We start from the raw sequence: 16,938 nt of genomic DNA on the forward strand, positions 1-16,938 counted from the left end.
GGCCAGTGTTAAAACAGTCTTGTGTATTTCCTACAGCAAATAACAGGCAGTACAGACCTTACCCCATTAACCAAAACACAGGATCAAAGGACAATTATACATGACCAGCGAGCAAGTGAAGTGTTCTCATAGAAAAGAGTTACAGTGAACTTTACTGCAAATATAACTCTGCTCTAAGCTCTAACCCTCCCAAAAGCTCCAAGTCTATTTTTAGAGAAGTGATAAATACACTAGTGGGATGGAACAGAATAGCCACAGTGAAACAGAATTAGTTTTGCTTTTTAGACCAATAAAATGGGTTGCATCCACCTTCGTTACGACTATAAATAAGCCTACCACCATAATAGTTAAAAAAACATGTATAGGCATGCTTGACTTCAGATATAAGAACTACTATTACTGATTTGAACATGTCAACATGGATACACAAATTTGAACAGGTATGTGTTTGCAGGGCTGCGATGAAGAAAAAAAAAATTAGTTGCCCCACAATGAGGAGAAGAATCTACTCTGTAAGAAGGTCTCAACGTTTCCAAGATGAAATAATGGTCACAAAACTGCAATTTAAACAGTCTGGAAGGTAGCAGCAGTAGAATTACATGGCTACGCTTGGCATCATCAGAATGTACTACTACAGATCCATCCAAGTTGTATTATAAAGGAGTACTATTTACAGAGTCAAACTTTGTTTTCTGCTTTGTATTTCCCTACTCACATTTACCAGAAGGGCTAGCAACCAAAACAAATAATTTGTTTTGGTATACAGAAGACCTTTGGCACCTCCAGAGGGAAGACGAAAACCCTACTTCATTCTACCTCGGTAACGTATTCCGAGATAATCCAGACAGGCTGAGGTTTTATTAAACTTCACTGAGGGATGAGACAACTAAGGAGAATATCACAAGCACTGAAATTTATCTTCCCCAGCCCACTTAGTTTTATGTAAAAGACAACAGTTGCTCTGGGGACAGGCTGAGGAACAACAACTATGCTGAGCAAAGGCCAGGACAGAGAGTTCAGGAAGGCATTAAGCACCACACGGCACGGTTTGTATGCATTACATTCAAGTTCATTGCTTTTAAAACTCTGGTGATGCCTGCCAATACAGATGGAGCACAGAGCCCTTCACAGCAAGAACCCAGCCAGAGAGAAGAGCGTGTTCTGCACTGAACCACTGGTGAACTCACACACACTTGTCAATCCAGCCTGCGTGGAAGAAGTTGGTTTACTATAACCTTGGAGGAAAAGTAAATCTTTCCCCAATACCCCAAAAGTCCAGAATAATAAACCAGGCAGCAAGCCCAGCAAAATTCCACTTTCAGAAGCCAGGAGGAGCTATAAGCACATAGGTGTTATTGGCAAGAAACAATATACATTGATTATCTTGACACTTGAGAATAGAGTGGTTGTTCTTTACAGTTTTAAGTGCAAACTGAAATCTTTCGAAACAGATTTTGTATCAGGAAGGGAAAAGCCCTGAATGTATTAAAACAAGATTACACACATAACATCCAAAATATACAGAAAACATGGATCTTCAAGATTTTATTAGGGAAGCATTTCTTGCTGTAAGAGATAAAAAAGGAACATTAATTTATCGATCTGCCAAACTGTTTTTAAACGAGTGCTATGCTGGATACAACAAGGTTGCTCATCAAATACTAGTTTAATTTCAACTGAAATAAAACCATAAAGTTGGAAAGCATCTGATGTCACTTGCAGTAGGGATACAATCAGGAGAACGTCTTTTGGAAGCTGCTGCTTAGGTGGAAGTGCTAGCACCACCTACTGTCAATGGCTGTCCGACATCTTTGACAACACACACACAATAAATACCCATACAATTACATGTACTTTTACCTACAGAACCCCTGCACCAATTCAGTGCATAAAGACTGGCCTGGGGAATAAGTCAGAATTATAAAGCTAAACAGAACTGTTTATTATAAACTGTTTATTATAAACTAAAATAACTGTTTACAGAAACTTATAATCCCTTCCTATACATACATGTCTTCTGCATTCACTAATAAATAATCAGAGTAAATAACTAGCATCAGGAAGAAGACAAAGAATACTTTATGAGCTGAAGCAATTAAGTGTCATCTATGCATTCAGGCTTTCTGGATCATGTTAGCAGAGTCGTTTAGTCAAGTTTTCCCGCAATCACCATGCTTTTCTCTTTCATGGGCACATGCCTTGATACCTGGGGGGTTAAATACAGAATTGTCAAGTACTTTCAGGTGCTATTCAAATCAGTGGGAGATCTGCTTTGAGTGCAAATTTTAAGTGTTACAACAAAAAATGGCATGTCTGAGCAGGGACCTAAAATTGAAACCTTTTATCCTAAATTCTGTGATGCCACGCAATACACATACTAATAATATCATAAGATGAATGGGTAAAACCAGCACTACCATGGCAAACTTAACAGGAAAAAATCCATCCTGTAAGAGAAGGGCTTGAAGAGTGCAGTGAATAGACAAGTATATTTTTGGTACCAAACAAGGTAGTCGTTCTGTGGAACGAAGTATGTGATCGTGTAATGAAAGGCCTACCGTGATACACATAAGAGCTTAAATTTTTGCAATATGAATGTAAGACTTACAGTAACAGTTTATAAAGCACCTGGGTAAGCAAAAGATTCAGTACATTTTTCTGTCCTTTCCACTGGAACTGTCATTCCAGTATCTGCATATATAATACCGATTTCAAAGAGTAAGTACCACTGAGCTCTTCCTCCTACCAAATCCCCAGCCAGAAAAAAATACATATACTTCAATGTAAACCTGACAAGTCAGAAGTACCTGCAATTTACATTTAAGATCTTTCGCTGTTTCTTCTTCTTACTTGCCATTATATTTCACAGCCTTGTTATTCACAGGGCTGGCTTTCTATGAAGTCTTATCTAGGAAGGTACTGCAAGATATTTACCTAACAAACTAATAAATACTTAGTTGCCATGGTTTTAGCAGGATATGACTCACTTCAGCCTTTTACAAACCATGTGTTCCGAACAACAAATGGCTTCAGTTCACAAAACATACAAGTGTGCTTTTTTGCCTATGACATCACAACAGTCATAGCCATTCCTTTTAAAAGGTCAAACAAAATGAAAGGAAGCATAAAAAAACCCCCTGAAGTCACAGGTCTGATTTGCAGGCCTTTATATATAATAAACTGAAGAGGGGGGGCCCAGTTTGCCCCCCTCCCCTTGTTTTCTCGATTTGTCACACTATTAGTTTTAGATGATCAAAAAAATATTTTAAAAATGCCTACTTTTCCATCCCAATCATAATTCAGATTTAACATGATACACAACGCAACAAATTTTAGTCTTAATTGATAAAGATACCAGTACTAGTGCTTTTTGTTCAAACTGAAGTACTTTTTTTTTTCCCCCAGTTTAGGTGACAAAACTGAAGACTGCTATTTCTTAAATCACCCAACTTATTCCTTGGAGTGGTGAAAGTAGATGGAACTCCTTAGAAAAAACTAATTGCATAATACAAACATTATCCCACACCAGAAAAGGGAAGGGAGAAATTGAAAAGGAGAAGCAATTAGTCACCATAAACTTGAAAATTGAAGTTTAAAAAAGGCTGACTAATATCCAGACCACTCATGAAGTAAGAAGTTAAGCAAAAAAGCGCCTGAAGAATAAAGACATCTACCCCTGCAAAGGTAGATAGTCAGGAAGCGCAAAGTGACCCTCTGCTGTCTCCTGAAGGTGAAAATACAGAGACATCCTGGAGGGGCAATACTCTGAAGTTGAACTGCAAGATAACAGTCTGAAATTCTGAAATCCCATTAGGGGCCTAGTCCATGTGAAATGCTAGCAGCCACACCTCCTTTGTTTTCAAGCACATTACAGCCCAAGCAAGGAGAACATTAACATAATCTAAAACAGGTGATATAAAAGTTTTAAATAAGGCTCTCCACATCAGTGAGTTAGATGCAAAACTGCTCTTGAAGTGGCAGGCGATTAATTTTGGTACCTGCCAAAGCCTTAGGGGGAAAAAAAAAAGTAATACAGGCTCCCAAACCACCAACCGCAGAGAAGACTGTAGAAAGAAAAACAAACAATAAACACACCAAACCAGAAAAGAAAAAAAAACCCATATATCCAACAAGTTATTCTAGCCACACTCATATGTAAGAATATTCCAAACATCCATGTATGTCAGTACCAATACAAGCAGAAGTCAGAAATACCAAGTATATTGGAGTGGGGGGAGGTGTCACAACGAATCAAAAAAATAGGAACCAGAAATAAGATTCCTGTAACACAAAGAATACTGTGGTTACCCAACTTCTCTACTCCCGCTTATAGCAAAACTACTTAAGATTAAGCCAAATGCCCCTACAGTCTTTGCTTAAGACAAATTTTTACAAAAAAGCAGAACATGAAAATAGAGAATCGTTAATATTTTGCTCCAAAGCCAGCACATCAGTCTGGTCAGAATTTCCAGCTAAGTAGTTTTGGTAGGTGAAAAAACCACATTACAAATTCCTCCCATACACAATAGATTACTTGCTGCACAGGCCTACGCACCTCTGTACCCCCTCAGGCTGAACAGAAGGGCCATAAATGGGATGTCAGAGAAAGGCCAGTTCTAGGAGACTCAGGGAAAAAGACAAACCAAGAAATTCTGTTTTAATGTCCACTGTTTAAAAATCAGGATTTTCAACAATAATTACAATGAAAGAACAAAAAAAAAAATCTCAACTTGAACCATCTTACCCAGAATAATACCCTGTGTGAAACTGAAATCATTAGCTATTCCACATACCTTAAGTAGACTTTCCAGCTCTCAGCAGCAGGTGCTTAATACAGGATGAAACATGAAATCTGAAATAAACATTTAGAATTGATCAGGTTATTTTCTTGACCTAACATTGAAGTAGGCAAATATCCAACAAGCTTAAAAGCAAATAACTGATATTCTTATTATGAACACAAGATAATCTTCCAAATGAATTAGCTGCAGCACATATCCTGCTTTAGAAGTGCAGATTATTTAGCTGGAAGTCCTTAAGAAAAAAAAAAACCACAAAAGAAGTTTGTAGAAGTAGAAGCAGGGGCTTACATTTGAACTCAAAATAGATACCTTACAAAGCAAGTTACCAGAAATCCTGTAGGTCCCATGCAAGTAAACTAAAAATTTCACAAGTTGTATGGTTTTGGTATTTTGAAGAAGGAGGAGGGTTAAAGAAGGATTCTGAAGTGAACCTTTCATATAGCTAACATACATTTAATGGAAACAACAATTCAGTGAGTATTGAAGACCCTGATGAGCGATTCAAAACATTAGCAGCATCCAGATCTACAATTAGAAAGAGTGCTTCTCTAGAAAAAAAAAGTGGGGGGGAGGAACTAGTGAAAAGCATTTATTTCCTCAGAGTATGTGCATCATAGCACAGCCAAGCCAGTTTTTAGCTGGAGTAACAAATACATACAGATATAGCTCAAAACACACACGTAATACACTGTCCAGAAAGAGTTGTATTTTTTTCCTTAAAGGAAATGATCGAACCGAAAGAACTCCAGAGTTGAGTAATCTACAGAGTTGGTTTTGCTATTTTGCTAGTTGATTTTGCTCTTTTGCCTCTTGAACAAATATATACTATAGGGACAAAGGCAGTACCAATACAAAGCCTAAACTTACATATTAAGCACTTCGAAATCAATTTTTAAGAACTGTTTCTGAACCTTTATTCACCTTCACTACTTAAGCTTTTCCCCACACACAAAGGCCGCCGGAAGATTTCCACGAGAGAAGAGAATCTGATGAGATAAAGTAAAGTAACACAAAAAAGTTAAAAGAAACTGTGCAGTGATTTTTTTTTTTTAATAAACAAACAGAACACTCAAATCCTATTTTAAGCATTCATCTAAGCTATAACAACTGAAAAACTAAGAAAACCAAAATACTTAAATTTATCATAGAATCATTTAGGTTGGAAAAGACCTTTAAGATCATCAAGTCCAACCATTAACCTAGAACTGCCAAGTCCACCACTAAACCATGTCCCTAAGCACCACATCTACACGTCTTTTAAATACTTCCAGGGATGGTGACTCAACCACTTCCCTGGGGCAGACTGTTCCAATACTTGACAACCCTTTCGGTGAAGAGATTTTTCCTAATATCCAATCTAAACCTCCCCTGGTGCAACTTGAGGCCATTTCCTCTCATCCTATCGCTCATTACTTGGGAAAAGAGACTGACACCCACCTCGGCACCGAGGTCAGGCTGACAGGCCTGTAGTTCCTCGGATCCTCCTTCCAGCCCTTCTTGTAGATGGGCATCACATTTGCTAACCTCCAGTCAACTGGGACCTTCCCGATTAGCCAGGACTATTGGTAAAGGATGGAAAGTGGCTTGGTGAGCACTTCCGCCAGCTCCCTCAGTACCCTTGGGTGGATCCCATCCGGACCCATAGACTTAATGTGTCTAAGTGGTGTAGCAGGTCGCTAACCCAACTGGGGTTTGTTTAGCCTGGAGAAAAGGAGGCTGGGGGAGACCTTATCACTCCCTACAACCACCTGAAAGGAGGTTGTAGCGAGGTGGGTCTCAGTCTCTTCTCCCAAGTAACAAGCAATAGGATAAGAGGAAATGGCCTCAAGTTGCACCAGGGGAGGTAATGTGCAAAGCAAATAAACAATTTGATGTGATGCAACATTTCTATCCTTATAAAGCATTTAACATGATCAGATCTGGTCTCTAATGATGTCCCTTTGGCACTACAGTAAGTCACAGGAAAACTCCACAGAAGATCACAGTAGGCAGGAAAGACTTCAAGAGCTCTGCCAGTGCAGGGAAAGAACAGTAACAGCAATTTCTGGACGTAAGTAATATTTTCTTTAGCAGAGATTAAGACATAATTATAACTAAGTTACCTGCAATGTTATTGTTACTGCTAGTTATACAGTACCTATAGGTTTTTAGATACTCTCCTATATCTTGCATAAACAACTGTATATACACAGCTTCTCTACACCGAGCAATGTGGGTAATGGACCTGCCTGGAGCACTTTCAGCAGCAGCACCAAGAAGAAACCTATGCAAAGAATAGTACAACACAGCCCTGAGTACAGTCTACTAACAAATGACCTATGGCCTTCAGGAAGAGTCCCAGAATAGTCAAGGCAGTTACTGAATTCTAGACTGACTCAAAGGCACTATTTGCATGGATACAATGCATGAAGATTTAGTAGTCTTGAAACCCTCAGCGTTCTGGAATAATTGGTGTACAAGCACTAACTTGATCTTAACATTGCTCAGTGGCTTGGACACCAGAAGAATGCAGTCCATAAAGCAGAATTTTGAACAGACTCATTGGACCCAAACATAGATCCTAAGCACGTCACCACAAAACATGTCCATATGGCCACCATCAGCCTCACCACCAGTAGTTCTACAGAAACTTTTAACCAGATTGTTATAACTGAATTGGGGGAAGAAGGGCAAACTTCAGTAAGATCTCGCTTCTGTCTCATATTAAAAACACCAGAAAATAAAGGAGACCATACTTACTATCACCTCCTATTCATAAGGGCCATCATACAAAATCAGCTATAAAGACAAAGATTGAACAACATAGAACACAAGTTCAACATAACACTTAAAACTGCTGTAATGCAGACTCAGTCCAAAAAACTATCATATTTCAAGTGACAGCTGTGCATTAAATACTCACATTATATACACACAGGCACCACAGTTTCCCCGTCCCCATTTCACTTTGACTATGCTTCAAGTCCTTTGTCAAGACTCACTACTTTAATTTCACCTTTCCAAAACTGATCTTGACTCAGCAATGCACAAGGTCTTGCCTTATTTTACCACTATCAGCTTCAAGAGTAAGGTATTAAAGCAAGTGTGCTTTATGTACATTTATTTTCACAACTTGCTGCAGTCCCCACCCTTCCCGTACTTGCACTCTATGATCTCTTGCTTGCTATAATATGACCAATGTTCCTACTCCCACTTGAGAATACTATAGTTTAATACCTATTTCAACAGAAGTAACAAAGACTTTTGAAAGAAAGAACTTCAATGCAATCCCGATTTATCTCCCAAAAGCCACATAGATAAATACATTACAGAACTCCAAAATTTGTTTCCTAGGAAGGGAAGCTGCTGTGTTCAATACTCTTCTCCGATTATGAAACAGTTTAAAGGTTTTGTTTGCCTTTAAGAGAAGAAAAAGCTGATTCAGTTGTAAAATGAAGCCAATGATACATGCTCCTGTCTAAGAACTCCCTTTCCTCCTTTGATGAAAATAGAGTAAGGCATAAAACTAACTGTTGAAAGCACTGAAACAGTATGAGACAAGCAGTACTGCTATCGCACAAAGAAATTCTCCCCCTTCTACTAAGGCTGAATAAGCAGGGGCTTTGTAGCCTATGACACAACTAAACTTTCGCTTCATTTAAATCCCCATCTGAGAATTAATCGTCTATGCTGCACACCTTCTTCTTCTAAAGTGGATTTCTTTAGGAGATTAGGCACCTTGGTTGTTTACTAATTTCATGTAGGTAACAAATTTTCACCAACAAGGGAATGAAATCCAGAGAACTAAAGCTCGATTTCTTATAAAAATGAAATATTGATGCAAACTCTAGGCAGAAGATGGAAAAGAAGCGTATTTGGTGTTATATCCCGCTCCTTCTTTTGACTCCGTTCCTTGACTAAGTTTTACAGGGGCTCTATGTTATTTTTGTTTCCGTCCACAACCCGAGAAATACAAGTAATAAACTCAACCTAATATTCACAAAGCATTCAAGAAGAGACAGAGTCAGAATATTCCTACAAGAGAAGTACATGCCATCTACTTTTTCCCCCCCTATCTCTCTTACAAACTTCAATCCTTAAACTGTACCATCAAAATACATGGGCAAAATAAAAGGAGTATTATTCACTTCTGGAAATGGATTGTTTTTTCCTGATAACCACTGATTAATTAAGATGTCCAACATGATTTATGTACATATGCACTAAGGTATGTAATAACAACGCTGTTGTCCTCCTTGGAGGAGATCCCCCCTAGCCAAAACCACGCAATTTACAAAGGCAATGCTAAACAAGAAATCCACGTAAATCTGAAATTATTAGATTATCCTGATAATGAAGATTTAGTATCTAGTCTAGCTAGGTGCTTTTGTAACTGATTAAAAAGAATTCAATACAAATGATGAGCAAGAGGCTTCCCCTTGCCTTCACACCACATAGATTTCTTTTAAAATTACTTTTAGTTCCCCAGACCATAGCAAACAGCTTACAAGAGTTAATACACATTGCACAAATGTACACTTAGCTCCATCTTTTAGTTTAGAGGCTCCCTGAAAGCCCAGATGTAGCACTAAAATGTTAATTCCAGCAGCTTCTGCCTCTAAATTTTAATATAATGTTTAAAAAGCTATCCAATCAATGAGTTTATTCTTTCGTAAGGAACATCTCAAATGCAGGGTGCATCATTAATACTAGTTTCCAGCAGAGGCTGTACTGAGTACAGAAGGGCATACAGACCACGTTTTAATTTGTCTCCATACACATTTTCACTAACCATTACTTAATTCTGTTTCCCAATCTCATGCCAAAATGCTGAGAAACATTTTGACTTGCTTTAAAGTAGATTAATTTGAGTTACAATTAAGAGGAAGCCATCAAAATATGCAACATCAAAATATAAGCTAGCATATTAAAGATAGACATAAAATGAAAGTACAGATCCACCAGGACTTCCTATTATTCTGAAAGCAAAGCTCAGTTTATTAATACGTAATAAAATACAGTCATTAATTAAAGGGCAATACCAAAAGGAATAAGAAAAGTCATCCTCCAAGGCCACTTTATTAACTTGCTTGCACAGTTTAGAAGTCTTGCATATTTTCTTCCATTAAATTTGTAAGTGTACGACAAAATGGCAACTAAGCTAATTGTTCTAATATCAGTAACCAGTTTATAGTTCTGTTTTTCAAGCCACATCTAGGTAACATCTGCATCTATAGAAGAGCATGACAGTTTCATTTATGGAAAGGATCTTCTTTCCATGACCTTTACAGTCATAACTGAGAACAAGCATTCCACAAAGAAAATACAAGATGCTTTGCCTGCAACAGATTTACCTCAAAGCTGCAGTCTCAGGCAATAGCTAACAAGATAACAAAGAGGACTTGCTTACAAGAGCTCAGAGAAAACTATCAGTTGCTGGGGTTACTGTCAACTACCTTTTGACTATCAGCGTAAACCTGAAAATAATAACCCCACATTCTTTACCTGTCAGCATCACTAAAATCAGTGCTGGATGGGACTCAAGAGGTCATCTTGTCAATCTGCCACTCCTCAGGTAGGGATAAATAGCATTTCCTTTCTGACATGTCTAATTTGTTCTTAGAGGCTGTCAGTGACAAGATCCCTAATCTAATCCAATGGTTTGTTATTCTTCACATTAGAAGTCTTCCTCCACAAGTAAGTAACCCAAGTCTTCAGTCCTATTATTTAAGTCAACTCTTTCTTGTTTTGGCGCCCATAAATCTTTATCTTCTTCCTCCTTGTAGTTGCCTAATGCACGTGAATAACTTAAGACTATGGGGAGACAAAAAGTTAACATCCTAATTTGTTCAATTCTTGTGTGTCATATTCTTCAGCTATCTGATCTGCTACTGAAAGTACCCAAAAGATAGCAAAACCCTTTCTCAATGTACAGTGCCCAAAACTGAAAATAGCATTCGAACTAAATCCTACCAGTACCGAATTCAGTGGAACGATTACCCCAATTATTTACCCCCTTGCTACACCACAGCAGAGCATTTCTTTTTCTGCACCAGCAGAAAAAGGTTAATCACAAACTGAGCACCAATCAATCAATAACCTGCACATCACTGCTTACTCAGCTCTTGTAGAACTTGAAAAGTATGTTTTGAGCAGACATTTGAACAACAAAATTCAAAATGCACTAAATATGGAGTAGGAAGAAGCTGTGGAGTTGAGAGGCACCAGAACAAGTACAGAAAACAGCCAGCCTTCTGATTTATACAAACTAAAGTGAAAATGACAAGATAATTAATAAACCAACTGGAATCTAGAAGCCTCTAGGATATAGTACTTAAGCCTGAAATAGAAAACTAGAACTGATAAAAATTCAGAATTACTTCTTTAGCCGTTAATTAACGGAACTCTCATAATGGTGCTGTTAACGCAAGAGCAAGAACAGAAACTGTAATTTGTAACGTTTGCAGGGAGCTTCATTGCAAGGAAGAGACCCTTACATGTCAGCAGTGTGTCAAGGTTTCCTGGGTGAAGGCTGGCAATAGAAAACTAGTTAAAAATATAACAAAATTAAACAATCTTCAATACAATTAAAAATGGAGTTTAGAGACTAAAACCCTCCAAACTGTGGCTCATCTCAGAGCGACGTGCATTTTTATATACATATTATCAACCAGCTTTTGTTCCTACTCATAAAATAAAATGCAAGTGCATTTTATTTAGTAAATGCAAATGCAGTTCTGAGTCAGGCATCATGAAAAGTTAACAAGTACACTGAGAAACGTGAATTAATTGCGATGGCCATGCCAAGGTTCATTCCAAGCACTAAGATGGCACTTCAAATGAACAACTTTGATCCAACATCATGGTTTCTACTTTTCCTCGTGAGGCGTACTTCAAACCCCTCTATGAAAAGCACTTCAGAATTGCCGTGTGTTTATATGCCAGTGGATGAAGCGTAAGCAAAGCACTGTCCTTATTTTAAAGGAGAATAAACAACAGCACAGCAGGTAAATTAGTTTAGCCATCAAAAGGAAAAAAAAATAAGCCACAGAAGAGGTAGAAATAAAATTCTCACCTCCTGACTTCCAATACTGTGGTTGTAGCAATGTTTCCCACCTCTTTCCACCAGTGGTTAACAAAAAAAGTGGTATCAGGCACGAGAGGTCTTAGGCATTGGCAAAAATACAAGAATACCTCCATCAAGTTCCAGAACTTGATGGAGGAAAGGATAAAGAAAGGGCAACAAGGACTAATACAAAATTAAATTGGTACAACGTTTAACTCTTCACAAAGAGTAAGTTCAAGCAACTGAACTATAAAGGTACCTGTTACACGTTACTTTTGTATGCTACTGCCTAGACTGTAAAATCAATTATGAAGAAGTTACCCTGCCTTTAAACAGCTTCCACTACAGAAGAGCATCAGTAAAGGAGCAAAGGGGATGAAGGAGGAGACTGATAAAACCTGAGGTATAAGCAGGTATAAAAGAACAACAAGAGCATTCAGCCACCAGCAAAAGGAATTTCTGCTTGAAGAAAAGTGTATTAGAAACAGCAGGGGAAAAAAAGTTGGGAAACAGCTTGGTTAATTAACGAAAAATAAAAAGGAACTGTACTCTTTTAAACACTAATTTTATTTTTCTCCTTTCTGTATTAACTTTTACTTGAGAAAAGTGGGCAATAAAAATTCCAATATTCTAAACCAGAACATAAGACAATTTTTCCCTCAAAGGACAGAAAGATTACAACTGCCTAGTCCAAAAAAGGAAATCAAGAACAGATACCTGTGTAAAAATAAGAAAGTGGCAGTAGATTTTACGCTTTCACACAATCTTTCATAGAAAAAGAATTTAAAAGATTGCCTAAAAATCAGTAAAAGGCAGTTCTCTTTTAAATATCATAGAATTTCTGAATCTCAATGCTACAGACTATTACTGAGGACAAACTTGCCTCAGCATTCACACTGAACATAAAACCTACAACAGACAGGATGAAACAGGTATTTACTGATATAAATCCCCACCACTGGGTGTAACTCAGACATTGGGATTTATAAGTCTCTTACTAGTATCTTCATTAGCAGTACTCTTGAAGGCAATGCTAGGAAATTAAGTATCAAATGTAGATGGACCCGAGTCCTTACTGGCTATTGTACATCCCACGGATTAGATCAGTAAACACTCCTTGCAACTTAAGAAAGGCCTGGGAAAAAAGCTAGGTACCTGGTTAAAGAGGTGTAGTCAGACCTTCAAAATATATCATTTTGCTCATTTTGAGCTTCTGCTAAACTAGACTTCTGCTACCCCCTTGCAACCAAATTATTTGCTATCCTAGCAGCAAGAAAACAGGAAAGAGTAGCAGCCTCTCCTTCCCATATTAAAAAAAAAAAAAAAAAATCAGCTGCTGCTTCATATCCTTCCCAGGAACTTTAATGGGACTAAAGGAAAAATTATCTCTGCCTTCCAAAGATACTTTATAGCCTCAGATGGTCTGCTCCCCCTCCCCGCCCCCAAAATGAAATAAAACAAAAGCAGGAATTGCACATTTTCATGTGTGGGTAAACAATGAAAAACCCCAAGCATGGCAGCAGGAAGCAGCAGTAGTTAGCAGTCAATAGAGCCCTCTGACCTCTTTCTTACTGTCCCGAACAGTGAGAACAGCTTCTTCTCTATCACCACAACCTCTGCAAAGGCAATGAGAAGTGCCTCATTTAAGGACTCTAACATATACACTGTCTAAATGCTTCTAAATTTATTGTTCATCAACATACCTAGAATCATAGCAGTGGCAAAGAATACGTGATCTCCCATTACTGTCTCCAGGACAACTGATGCACCCATTTTGCTTATACACTCTTGGTCAAAAGGAAGGAAATTAGTCCAGGGTCTTAAAATGAGTTAAATTACAGTTCCACGGGCAGGGAAAGGGTCAAGATTAGTCTTAAGGATTAAGCTCTAAACTGACCTGTATTACACTGTATGAAGTTGGAATCCTGCAGCAAAATAAAACCAAGTTGAGTGCTTGTCAGCTCCCCTTTCCCAGGAGAAAAAAAAGAAGTAATACTTCAGTGCAATAGGAAGCTAACAAAAACTACTTGAACTTTTTCTATATGCCCTTTTTGTGCTGAACATGATAAAAAAAGGGCAGAGGACCAATGCAGAGAATTAGAGGGTGAGAAAAAAGTCTTCAAGTCATAGGGGACAAAAGAAATCCGATACAGGAGAGTTTTACCAGTTCAGCCATGGATTGCTGCAGATCTGAAGAAAATTTAGATGTACCCACAATTAACACTGATGCAAGCAAATCATCAGATGTTCTCTAACAAAGCCTGTTGCCTTCAGCATGTGTTATTTACCTTTTCCATTCTGATTTTTACTTGACAGAAATTGCATTCAAACCTTGTAAACCAGATTTCAGAAACTATTCTCCAATTTCTTCTTAATCTACGAACCACTGACATCACCAGTGATCTGCATCTCCAGATTTCAAGTATTGTCAGAGCCAGAGAACATTCAGTTTCTGTTGGTTCTCCTGCCATCTCTGAAACTATTTCTTCCATATACATGATTCCCTGTGTCAGCTCCCTCCAACAACACATCCCTCTGACACAGCTTTCAAAACATTCCTTTGCAAATTTTAGTAGTTCATACACCTTTCAGCACAACACACCTGGGTAATCACAACTGCCGCTCTTGTGTCTGCTTTAATACAAATAGAGAAAATCAGGTCAAGCCATCTGAAGTTTTCTGTGCTTTTGGCTGTTTGATTTTTTTTTTGTGTGTGTGTGGTTGGGTTGTTTTTTTTTTTTAATCATTTTCTATTCATGAAGACCTAACACGCAAAAGTCCCCCCAGTTGCAAGACTTGCATCCCAGTGTCAGGAACACTAAATGCTGAGCAAGCAACAAACTCCTACCTCAGGAAGCTTACATGGTAGAAAGAACACAAAGTTACAAAGGAGTGGGATAGGGAAAATAAAAATTTAAGCCTACACCACAAAACCTGCAGGTTTTTAAGTTGTTCAGTCCCTAATTAGCCACTTTCTTCAACAGTTCATCTGATTAGCCATCAACCACTGCCTGAATACGAAGAGCAGGACATGAAAAACGAGAGCTTTTAAAAAGATCTACTTTATCATCTCCACAGAAGTTCTTCCTCTCCTACACTAAGAAGACTATTTAAAACCAGCTATCTATCTGGATATCACATTTTCCATTTAATTTCCCAGTCTTTCAACTTCGTGTCTTTCTAACAAACACAATAAACCACATTCATTGAATGCTGTGGTAGAACACACCAGACTGCTGAGGTTCCTAAGTGGCCATCTTAGGAATCAAGAGACTCACTTGAAATTGCTAACAATTTACAAACTTGAATCTTGCATTAATCTGCATTAAGTTCTAGGGTTTTTTCAAACACTTAAAAAAATTTTAAAAGACAGCTTTTAGTACAAAATAACTATCCTGTAGAAGTTACCACTCAGGGAGACGAGGATCACTGTAGTTCAGGTGCTAAACAAGTACATTGAAAATTAGAGTTTTAGAGTGTTCCTAAATCATTTCTGCTATCATTCCATAAAAGAGCTCAGTGATACAGTAAGGATTTGTTTGTTGCAGTTTTTAAAATCCTGGCCTCTAATTAAAACCTTTTCAAGAAATTAAGTCAATATGTCCATGTTTTCACGTTACTCAGCAATGTACTTGAACCTTTAGACTTACACTAACATGAAACGAAAGGAAAAACAGATTTAGTCTGGAAACCACATCTGATGGAGCTAAATTTCAGTCACACACTTGAGTTTTCATTGACAGCTCTCTCAAATGAGGACTCAAAAGCTTAATGGTAAGAAGTAAATAAAACCCATGTTTTCACTGCTAGCATTCCAGACTGGTAGCTGTAACACAAGAAAAAAGATCTGGAGTATGAATTCCAGCATAAGAGTGTCCTTTTTAAATACCTTCCACCAATTTATTGAAATTTATCCAGAACGTGAGAATACAGAGGCACTTCATGCAATAATCTACATCAAACGAAAGCTACAAATGTTCAATTTAAGACAAAAAATTATGCAAGACTAAAAACATACAAGATTTGAATATACAGATTTTACAGCAGAACTACAACCTACTTATAGCTACCAACATTCTGCAAAACATGACTATTGTTTCAACACCAGTGCAGGCAGCTGTCAAAAACCTGTAGATGAATACACATACATATTTTTAAGAACAACCAGCAACACAATGTACTTCAAAACTGTACTTTGAGAACACAGAAAGCTCTCTGTCATAGTGAAAAAGACTTCCACAAATCCTAAGAGATACAAAAAGGAGTGGGAATAGACTGTATTGTTACTATGAACATTATATCATATGAAAGACCGTACTGCTACACACGGCAATGCCTACCAGGGCAAGAAAAAAACCAATCATTTTGTTATACAAACGGCAAGAAGTAACTTCTTGTTTCTTGAGTTACTCTCTTACTGAAAAAAACCCACCACACATTCATAGATGCATTAAAAAATAGAAGACTATTTCCTAAACCATCAAAGCCACCTGGTTTACTGCTTAATCTCCGAAAAGCACTCCTGCTTTTCTCTCCCCCTATCATCCCCCCAAATATCTATTAGCTTGGTGGAATTTACAAAACCAAGATTCCCCCATTCAACTATTAATGACCATGTGGTAAACCATTGTATTTAAAAAAAAAAAGCCCTTTCAACAACATGTAACATACTTTGAAGCAAAGTTACATCACTAGATATCTACAAGTTGAAACAATTTCTAAAGCTATTTCAGCAAATTACATATTCAAGACACAAGTGCTATTCTAATAATATTCATTTCTGGATTAAGTACTCCAATACGCTACTAGTTGATTGCTATGTCAACTATACATACTTTTATACTTTTAATAGTACTTTTAATAATACCTAAGGCTGAGGCCAAATAAAGCTTAGAGCTTTTGACAAATAAGTACTGTGCTATCGTCCTTTTATATGTACATTTTAACCTTCCCACAAAATAAAAGGTCAACCAACACAAACATCAGTCCAAGCCATGTTCTACAAAAATTGTATTGAAGACATAGTAGCACAAAAGGCAAATTCATTTCAGAACTGGTCTTCTCTTGTTGAATAGCCTGTAGAGTTTACAG

General features: G+C 37.6%; 1 protein-coding gene across 9 annotated transcripts in view; it reads right to left on the bottom strand.

Annotated features, from left to right (window-relative positions):
* PTK2 (protein tyrosine kinase 2) overlaps window positions 1-4,853 on the bottom strand; it is a 212,688-nt gene extending 207,835 nt beyond the window's left edge. For all 9 annotated transcript variants that reach the window (XM_009328415.1, XM_009328414.1, XM_009328412.1 and 6 more), the window contains exon 1: window positions 4,794-4,853. The gene's annotated coding sequence lies outside the window, so the exon portion shown is untranslated. The remainder of the gene's footprint in view (window positions 1-4,793) is intronic.
* Between the last annotated feature and the right edge of the window lie 12,085 nt (window positions 4,854-16,938).

This window comes from Pygoscelis adeliae, unplaced genomic scaffold (genome assembly GCF_000699105.1).
Source record: "Pygoscelis adeliae isolate BGI_AS28 unplaced genomic scaffold, ASM69910v1 Scaffold457, whole genome shotgun sequence".
In the NCBI taxonomy this organism is placed as follows: Eukaryota; Metazoa; Chordata; class Aves; order Sphenisciformes; family Spheniscidae; genus Pygoscelis; species Pygoscelis adeliae.